General features: G+C 38.9%; 1 protein-coding gene across 2 annotated transcripts in view; it reads left to right on the forward strand.

Moving 5' to 3' along the window:
• pear1 (platelet endothelial aggregation receptor 1) overlaps positions 1-7,743 on the forward strand; it is a 56,570-nt gene that overhangs the window by 13,863 nt on the left and 34,964 nt on the right. The window contains exon 2 of one of the 2 annotated variants that reach the window (XM_035671773.1): positions 1,088-1,177. The exons of the other annotated variant lie outside the window; for it this stretch is intronic. The gene's annotated coding sequence lies outside the window, so the exon portion shown is untranslated. The remainder of the gene's footprint in view (positions 1-1,087; positions 1,178-7,743) is intronic. 2 annotated transcript variants of the gene reach the window in all.

Below are 7,743 nucleotides of genomic sequence, written 5' to 3' on the forward strand. Positions count from 1 at the left end.
AGAGAGAGAGAGAGAGAAGGAGCTCTGGGGCTATGTGTAAAATAAAAAAAAAGCTCTAAAATGATCACTTTAATAAGTTGCAGGTTTCCACCTCGTCCTCCAGAAAGGCAGCACACCATGTGCCAGAGGTAGGCTTTTAAATCAATGGGGTTTAACTTTTAGGAATTTACAGGCCCAGGCTGGACTTCCTGGAAACAGAGATAAAAAAGAAAAACCAATAGAGATAATAACTGATAACTATTCTGGTGAACTCTACCTGCCTCGGTGGTACTCTGCTGCTGCGGCTGCTTGTGTTCTTGTTTTGCCAAGTATTTCCTTGTTATCTAAGTACCTCAGTTACAACAGACGCTTGACCACATGGTATTAATTGAGATGCACATCTGTCTCCCAGTGTGCAGCTCCCATTCTCCTTGCACAATGTTTGTACCACCCCACAGGCAGCAACACTTAAGTCTTTGGTAAATCACCCAGGTGTCACCTTGTTTTTTTTTTTGGAGAAGAAATTGTGCTATAGGTTAATCTTGAAAACAAATGGCAGAAAAACATCAACAACAACAGAAAAAAAGAAGGCCACGCCAGCTCAAATGGTTCCCAGCTTGCTGTATCGTGGCAGCTGCGAGGAGAGAAAAAAAAAAAGAGCTGCCATCCAGTCACATTCGAAGTGTTGTCTTAATCAGAACCAGATGCAGCGTGGTTAAAGCCTGTTACTGTAAATTGCTCTCTCTTTCATACAGCCACGACTTAAAGACTCATATTAAAGCTGTTGCATGGGAACGTTATCCGCAATATGAAATATGTTGTTCTTAAACGTTGTGTCTCAGTAAAGGATGATGCTTCCTTTGATATTATTCAGACACCGCAGACATTCGGTGCAATCTTGTTTGCAGCCATAGACCCCCCAAGAAGCCCATATTTTACCCAACATACATCAACAAAACACTGAATTGCTACAGTTGTTTTTATACAGTAGGTCTTGCTCAATTCAGAAAAGAAAATGTGTATCAAGTGCAGAATAAATGATTCAAAATAAGTTTAGAATTGGGTTTTGCAGACTCTGTTGCTCATTCAGCTTCTTTGCTCATGGTAGGTTTTGCCAAAGCAGATGGGGTTTGATTTCACACCTCTCCAACTGGGTTTGGACAGCAGCTCCCCTACCACAAGGGTCAAGACCACAAGAGTAAGCAATCTGCACAGTCTTCAGCCAAAACAAAGGTTATAATGGAAAGAAAAGAAAGCAGTGTGCCTGCATGTGTGTGTTGAGGTACATGGAACAGGCAAGGTCTGTGTGTGCACATCTGTGTTTATGTCGATGTTCGATGCAGAGTTTTGTGATGACTTGGCAGGTTTAGCTGCCTGTAGCGGTTCAGCGTTTCCCTTTCGTGGCTGCAGACTGATCGGCGGTTTCCCCTCGTAAGAAACTACAAGTCAAACGAGTGATTGGAGATCTGAACACCAATGATCAACCAGCTTGTGAGAGACAGACTGTAAAGTTTGGCAAAGCTGTGAAATAGGTTCAGATTCTTTTTTGCATATGCCACCCCACTTGAAGTACATCCTGATGTGCACGATGCATATATGACACCCTACAGCACCAGTGAGTCAATATATAATCATAGTGTGACTACATACTACTGGTATGTTAATATTTGCTGGATTTTAGCTTAGCTTCTTTTTAGCTACAGATTTAAAGGACGAGTCTTATTTTTCTAGTTTTTTATCTGTTAACAAATATGAAAAGACCAAAACCAACAGTGGTTTGGTACTCTGTGCTCTTGCTTCTTAGTGAAGGTATTAATCGTTAAAAATAGCTCATAAAGACATGGTTTCGTTTTTAGAATAGGCCGGGTGATTTCTTCAGAAACAGCTGTAGTTTTTTATAGTACAGCATTTGTTCAGTATTTATGGCAGCTACAAAATATGTTTGTTCATCATCATAAAAGGATCATGTCAGCCAGTGCAACAATGTGACTAATTGATGTGTTTTTAATAGTTTTTGATCGACAATAGAGCTCTATGTAAGGGAGGAATACGCTATATCAGGCTTTGACTACACAGACAGCACTTGTTAGTAGGATGAGTCCATTGTTGGTTTTGGTCTTTTCATGTCATTTCATCATGGGTTTTGTTGAAAGTAAGAAAAATACAGAATATAACCAAACTTATCCTGTAAAACTTCTGCATGGCTATGCTTTGAAATAAGTGCAAGCTACTGTGTCAACTTCAAGCCCCAGTTGAGTATTTTGATATCAATTTAAGACCAAAACTAGAATTACTCAGGTCTATTTCATCCTGACTCAAGAAAACAACACAAAGACAAAGACAAAGAATAAACCATTGATACAGCTGCAACATGAACATTTTCCATTAGTCAAAAGCATATCAGCTCTATTGTAGTGCAGTGGCCCCCTATTATAATAGCCAAGACAAAGTCTAGCATTGACCAAGATCAACACACGTCCAAGACATAATAAGTGTTAGAGAAAGGATCAAGACTGCAGAAATGAAGTCTTGCACCCAATTTAATAGTTCCTTGCTTGCTTAATATAATTACCGACTTTTTTCTCCTTACAAAGAGTTCTTCTGCTCAGAGACAACACTGACAGCAACAGTTTGTGATTGTTGTAAGAGTTCAGTGGAGAGTGTTTCTGTTTTCTTAAGCTCCTCTGAAGATTTCAAAGGCTCTTGACCTCATGGCCTGGTCTGTATATGTTTTAGGAACTCTCTGTGCTAATAAATATGGATGAAGAAGTGTTGGCCTTTGCATAGTTTTATCATAGAAAGATCAGCTAAAAACGCAGTGACCAAAGTTCCTTATGAATCTGTTTTTAAAGCAGCGTTTCCCACAACTTTCTGACCCCGAAAGAGGAGGACAGAAATAATTTGTCTTTTAAGGCAATATCAAGAAAAAAGAAGAAAGACTTTGTGATTAAAGAAATTAGCTTTTCATGGTGGGATAATGAGCATGAAGATGATGCACTGATGTGTAAAAAGAATTAGGACCAAAACATTAGAAGGGTCAATGGTGTAATTAAATGTCACTGACATGTTTAATGACCGACAAAAGGCTGAAGAGAATGTCACTGTGCAGCTGCAGAGCTTTATGAACAATGTTTCTAGCTATTTTTCATAAAAAGTGATAAAAATGAAGGTATAATTGTACTGCTTGTTTGTTACTGTAACACAATAAGGTTTCTATGTGTTTTCCGACTGTGTTTTGAAGGTAAGGATACACCAAAAGACAAATAATTTTACTTATTTCTATGGTAGATTGTGGTCCACAAAGATTTATTATTAGTTAATTTACAAGTGAGAGTTTTCTCCTTTTCTTGGTCTTACAAGACATTGGATGACGTCCCTTTCGGCTCAAGTATATCTTTGATTGTTCACAGTTTTCAGATTTTTTAATAGGCCAAACAACTGATCGAAGTCTTCATAAAGAAAATAATCTGCAGATTAACTGATAATGAAATAATAAACACAGCACAGCAGATATTAATTTTTTTTTCCAATACCGTTATTATTGACTCATCTTCAGGAAATAATAAAACATCATCACAGCACCATTTCAGTCAAATTACAGGCACTGTGGCCTTATCATAAAGTAATACAATGACAATGCAAATTGGAGAGAATAACTTGACTCAGAAACGTTCATAGCTACAGTCTAGAAAGCTTCCCGATTGGCAGCAGAGAGCAGTTCGACAGTAAAGCACAGGAAGAGATGAGGAGGAAGTGTGCGTCTGAATCAACAACTCGCCTGTGATTCAGTCTGAAACAATGGCACAAAGGACATTCCAACTGATCAATCAAGTGTCGCAGCCATTAGAAATATCCTGCTTGTAGAATCATAATGGCAGAGATATTGTCAAATAGTTAGAACATGATTCAGCAACGTTTGAAATTCTCTTGCTATTATGTTGTCAGTGTGTTTTTCATTAAAGGATACATGCAGTTAATTACAACTTGGCTTTTATTCTTAGCCACGCTAGCAGCGCGGCTCTATAGGGATGGCAGTGTCCACCACTTATATCTGAAATATCTAAGCCTCTATAGGATGAATTGCCATGAAATTTGGTAAAAATGGATGCTTCTTAATGAGTTTGATGATTTTTAACTTTTCATTTAGTGCCACCAGCAGGCATATTAATACCGGCAAAACTACTGTACTTTGTTGTGTTGTTGCGCTAATTAGTTGCAATAAACTGGAATAATTTTTTTTAAGTACTTTTCTTTTAAGCTGCCACAATCTGTCCATCACATGTGCAAGCAATATGATCACAATTTTCTCTATTTTTACATCACTTTGAAACATACACAGTTTTTGTTATCAAGGGTGGAGGAATCTGCTACACTTCATATGACCTGAAACTTGCTATGACCAGTAAACGTGCAGTCAGTTTACAGTAAATGCTAAATTCTTGTCATTACATTTCTGAATCCAAATCCCTTTTAGGTTTTCATAGTTTGTCTAACCACCAAGTCACAAAGGCGCCCCTGTCAAAAGCCAATTTGCTGATAATCACAGTATAGTTCACACATACTATCCTGCCACTATGTGATAAAGCCACAGATGGTGCATGTGACAATTAACTGTAACATTAAGTTGTCCTGCATAAACCAGAGCCATGTTCTGGTGATTCTACATGCTTGTGATTTCTGAAACGTTACTTATGTTTCTTATGAGCTGCAGCCTTCTAATGTTGTGGACTGAGAGGTTTTTCGCCTGTGTTCTTTCTATGAGAGTTTACAATGCAAAGCTATGTTTTCTGGTCACGGTTTGTGGAAAAGCTGTGTTTTTATAAGGACTCTTATGTGTCTCTGCACCAGTATGATCAACAGAGCATTACAGCACATATAATTACAGCACTGTATGGTCATGTCGCTCTGAAACCTCAGCCAAGGCCTCCATTTTGGGCTTTCCACCATTTCACTCCCTAAAGTTTGTATAAAACACTTGTTTAAAGAGACTAGACATGATTTCAATCGAAGGTGTGGAAGTCTGTGTTTTTGTTTATTCTGCCTCATAGAGGTGAACTGGTTTATTTATCGTAGTGTCTTAGTGTTTATGTTTGTTTTTTTGGACCCCTCTGCTTTCTCTGACCATTGAAGCCACAGTCATCCTGTCTGTGGTTTTGGTCTGGAGTGTGGAGGACCAGGCAACAGTTTGCACCGTGGGTCTGTGTATGAGAGCGCGCAAGCCTCGAATGTGTCAGAGTGATTCAGCAGTGAGAGGGAGGCCTCTAACTGGCTACAAGCCCAGCACAAAAAAAAAAAAGGAGGATTTCAGCGTAAACCACATCACATCACACACATCTGCAAAAAGTAAACGTTTCGTGAATGAAGAAAACAAGAATTATTTATTTGTTTGCTCATCAGCGTCCCCAAGGATTGCAGTTACAACATTTGTTTTTATTTTTCCCTGTGCAGTTATACTGTTGTATCATGTTATGCATTTGCTCACAGGGATTAATGCATAACATTGTTTTAGAGTATGTAAGGATCTAAAAGTATGATTCGTACAATTCACAATAGCACAAAATAAGTTTGTTTTATGGGGAGGTTATACAGTGGGCTTGTTGATGAAAACTCCCCATCATTACTGGTTTTTGAAACTCTGGTACTCTGACATCGTTTCTAGACTCTACTAGCATTTACAACAGTTATGGAGGGTGGCGCCCAGCAGTATAAGGCATCAAAATACATTTTTGTGACAAATGCTTAGAGCAAAACCCAAGCCAACCAACTAATTTTGCTTTTGTGACCCCTTGTCCACATAGCACTTTTAACTTAAATTGCGATGCTCCCCTAAATAAAAATGATTTATCTAACAATAGTGATTTCACATTGATTTGACATTTCTGGAAGGCACAGATGAACAATGTCTTCCTGCTGATAGTGGCGTCAGACAAGAACATGCTTCTCTGTGTTAAAAATCATGTATTTTGTAGTTTGATTTGGAGGACTTGTTGGGTGAAATATAGGTCTCTCAGTTTCTGAATCAGGCATCATTTTATATCTGCAATGGCATATCGGAAATAATAAAAAAGGTTCAGAAGTGCAGAAATGGCTCATCAGAGCTCAATTCAAATTCCAACTAGTACTTGTGTTCGTTATTCAAAACACTCCCCACAGCTCACTGATTGGCCCGTCTTCCAGCTCAGTTGAAACTTAGTGGATGTTTTCAAACTAAAAACAGTTTGTTCTTAAGCCAAAAAGTATTCCAGTATTTTGCAACAGAAACATGTTCAGTTCAATTTCTATGAGTGTTGGTGCAGTTCCTTCTGTTTGCAGATAGGAGTCAACACGAAACCAGCCTGGCCTCTGCTCTATGTTGCACTCATGTCGATGTCCTCATGTGGTCCAAAACAACAGCGTTACCATGGTGACCTTATCACTCCAACCACTGTTATCCACAGACTCTGTTCTCCATCACCGGGGGACAGAGGCTGTGACATGAGCTCCAGTACTTTCTGACCCTGACCTCACTCATAAAGAAACTCTCCAACATAAACAGCCCCTCTCACACAAACGCACACACACACACACACACACACACACACACACACACACACAAACACACACACACTAAGCTAGCAAGATAGATGCAAGCAGGGGAATATCCTGATTTTGAACTTTAGCAACGGCCACAACCTTTGCAAAGTCTGTTTCTTTTGTCTCCTTTTCAGCAATTAGTTGTCTCAATTTGACCCTTTACTCTGCAAACAGGTATCTTTGTAATTACTGTGAGCAGATCTGCTTCACATTTTTGTTTGAGGTGTTTCCAGTATAACATGGGAATAAATAATGGATCCTCCTCAACAAAAGTAGCTTCTTACCAACAGGCCTCTTAAATTACAACAACGGACAGATGCCAGTGCAGCGCTGCCAATCTTGTCCTTGGGTTCGAGTCATTTTAAAGCTCTGTTAAATTAGGGGAGCTGCAATGGAAAAACTAATTGAAATCACCTCCCATGTCACTTCAAGGTCATCGCTACGGGCACTTTAGGCCAGCTTTCATTTGGGCAGCTTCAGGCACTGTGGTCTGGAGATCTTTATTAACTGAGGAAAAAACAGGACTACAGTTCGGTCCCCTCCTGGTCAACCCTTAACATTCATTCAATTTAAGTTTCCAAGGGGACCAAATGACTGATTAGTAGTACAGATTCAATCACATTCAGGCAGCAGATTGAGGGTCAGTTTTGCGTCTTGACTTCACTTCACTTTGATTATCCCTTCATGTCACCTTAGCCAATAAAAAATAAAATTTGAAGGATCCAGTGTGTAGTATTTAGTGGCAACCTAGAGTTTGGTTGTAGAATTGCATCTCCCTCTCTATCACCTCTCTTTCCGACCACAAAGGAGAAACTGTTGATTGCTAGTTGAAACATAGTGCTCGCCACAGAAGACATACGGCATATTTAGATAAAAAAGGCTCATTTAAGTAACAAAACCACAACCTTATTTTTAATGGTTTAATACTACTTGACTATGGAAATTAATTTCTGCCATAGGTCCTCCTTAATGTTAACACACTGAAACTTTAAGTTGTTAAGGTTAAATGGTTGCCTTTTACACAAAACTACGTAAAAACAAAAAAAACATTACTTCAACAACTTAAAAACATTTAACACCTGAACATTGAAAGCAGAAACCCATTTAAGAGGAGGTGCCAAAGGATGCAATGTGCAATGAACCACACCTTTCCTGTAGGTTGGTAAATAGCTAGTAGTTAGATAAGGCTAG

This window comes from Morone saxatilis, unplaced genomic scaffold (assembly GCF_004916995.1).
Source record: "Morone saxatilis isolate NCDOM2014 unplaced genomic scaffold, NCSU_SB_2.0 Contig24, whole genome shotgun sequence".
Lineage (NCBI taxonomy): Eukaryota > Metazoa > Chordata > Actinopteri > Moronidae > Morone > Morone saxatilis.